The following is a 2,541-nucleotide window of genomic DNA, read 5'->3' as shown; positions in this document are numbered from 1 at the left end:
GGAAGGTCTGGCCAACTTGGTATGGAGCTGACACAGAATTCATCCTTCCTCGTTATCATTTATATACAGGTATACATCATATTTCATTATGTGACCTTGGGAAAAATCATTTAACTGCCCTGGGCTTCAGTTTTGTCTTTTGCAAAATGAAGAGATTCAATTATTTGATCTCTATTGTTCATTCTATTCTTAATGTTCTATGTCTTTATGTTTCTCTGATCTACACCAACATACATGAGATGGGAAAAAATACTGAAAATGGGGCTCCTCCAAAACACAGGGTGTGGGAAGAGATAACCACTTTATGAACCTATCATCACATGCCTGAGCAGTTCAGCTCTGCCATTTACCAAACCTTGTTGAATCTTTAATTCCTCCTCTGTAAAAGAAAGGGATGAAATAGGAAAATTACAACATTCCTTCCAACTCTATATTTTTCAGATCTCTCTTCCCTCCTATCCTCTTTTCTCCCTCCAACATAGCGTTATCTGTACCCTGATTCCATGTCTCAGTTTTCCCTCTTGAACTGACCCTGACTTAGAAGTAGAGGGAGCTACTGAGGGCAGGAGGGTCATCTCTGCAGAAGGGGCCAAAAAGGGGAGTGCTATCCCTAATCAGCTTATTTAAGGAGACAACAAGGTTAGGAGAGGGGCTGGAGTAGCATTTGGACATCCTGATCCAAATAGAGTCTCTCTAAACCATACCCTTCTGCCTCTGGGGCATAAATTGAGAACTTTTTCTTGTCTGAGTTTCTGTCCATCCTTGTGGTACTGAAATTTCGCCAGAGTTTGGCTATCTGGCTTCTGCAGTTAATAAATAGGGTTCCTAAACAAGCAGCTCAGAGTACTGGAACTTTGCCTCTTTCCTCTCTCCTTTCTCTTCCTTCTTCACTCCTTCCTCTTCTTTCTCCCCACCTCATCCTCACCCTTTTCCCTCTAACTCCTTTTCTCTCTCTTCTCTCTGTATGACACCTAGACTCTGTGACTCTGATGCAACCCTGAAATTAGCTGACCCATATATTTTTGTGTCCAATACACCTCAGGCATAACGGTTTCTTGAGGTCTAAATAGTGTAATGCAGTTAGTTGATGATTCAGGGAAGGGGAAGGGAAGAGAATTGAAGAGATGGGGCTAAAGATTCAAGATTTAGGCCAAATGAGACTTGCTTAGACTTTTGGAGAGTTTCAGAAGACACCACCGGGAGGGAGGGAAAGCAGTGTGCCCCTTATTTGTATTCTGTTGGGTTTCCTCACAGTCTTTGCTCTAGCCTATCTCTTTCTGCTGATCTGTCTATCCATTTTCCCCTCCCTTCCTCCTCCTCTTCCTCTTCCTCTCTATGTGCCTGTTTTTGTGATAACATTACTCCACCCATCGCTTTTTTTAAACTTCCCTATTTCTGTTGATGGCACTACCATTCTTCTAGTCATCCAGGCTCAAAATTTTGAAATCATGACCAATATTTCCTTTTCCTTCCTCCTCTCCCCTATATTCAATAAGTTGCAAAATCTTATTGATTGTACCTAAACAACATCTATCACACTCTCATCCCCTTCTTTCCACTTCTACAACCTCATGGCTTCTTTCTTGGACTATTGCAATAGCTTCTGAATTGGTCCCTAGATTTCCAGTGTCTTCTCTCACTAATCCATCCTTCACAAATTGATATTCCTAAAACACAGACTGCCTGGCCATGCCTCACTCCTACTAAAATATTTTCAATTACTTCCTATTCCCCTTAGCATAACATATACAATTCTCATCTTGGTCTATAAAACTAGAGCTCTACAATAGAAATCTAACCTATTTTTCTAGTCATTTCATGTTACTTTCCTATACTCACTTTCTTTCTTTTCTTATTTTCTTTTTAATTTGTGGAATAAAACAAGTATTTCCATAATGTAGTATAATAAAAAGATGATTGTATATGAAACTCCAAATCTACAATGCACAACTTGCTATTCCTTTCAAATATACAATAAAATTATCATGGAGATTTCTTTTTTTCTCTTCTGTTACCCTTCCCTTCCACCTTAGAGACGGCTACCATTAGACACAAATAGGTATATATATATGTGTATATATATATATGTAAAATTATTCTGTATATACTTCTATTTATCAGTTCTTTCTCTGGAGGTAGATGTCTTTCTTCATATGTTCTTTATAGTTAATTTGGGTATTTATAATAGACAAAATAACATTCTTTCAAAGTCATTCTTAAAAAAATATTGGTATTGCTGTGTACAATGTTTGTTTGGTTCTGCTCATTTCACTTTTCATTATTTAGTGCAAATCTTTCCATGATTTTTAAAAAAATCATTGAACTCATCATTTCTTTTTTTAATTCTCTTGATAAATTTATTTATTTATTTTTAGTTTTCAATATTCACCTCCACAAGATTTTGAGTTCCAAATTTTCTCCCCATCTCTCCTCTTCTCCCACTCTGCAACAGCATGTAAATTGGTATAAGCTCAACATACACATTCACATTAAACCTATTTTCACATTAGTCATATTGTAAAGAAGAATTAGAACTAATGG

General features: G+C 37.2%; 1 protein-coding gene across 1 annotated transcript in view; it reads left to right on the top strand.

The window, feature by feature from the left end:
* Positions 1 to 1,835: 1,835 nt before the first annotated feature.
* The window catches only part of LOC114032139 (olfactory receptor 52L1-like), a 6,132-nt gene continuing 5,426 nt past the window's right edge, over positions 1,836 to 2,541 (top strand). The window contains exon 1 of the mRNA XM_027847378.1: positions 1,836 to 1,870. The gene's annotated coding sequence lies outside the window, so the exon portion shown is untranslated. The remainder of the gene's footprint in view (positions 1,871 to 2,541) is intronic.

This window comes from Vombatus ursinus, unplaced genomic scaffold, assembly GCF_900497805.2.
Source record: "Vombatus ursinus unplaced genomic scaffold, bare-nosed wombat genome assembly UNPS02015400.1, whole genome shotgun sequence".
In the NCBI taxonomy this organism is placed as follows: Eukaryota; Metazoa; Chordata; class Mammalia; order Diprotodontia; family Vombatidae; genus Vombatus; species Vombatus ursinus.
The sequence above is the reverse complement of the archived record's forward strand: the minus strand, read 5'-3'. Positions and strand labels throughout refer to the sequence as shown.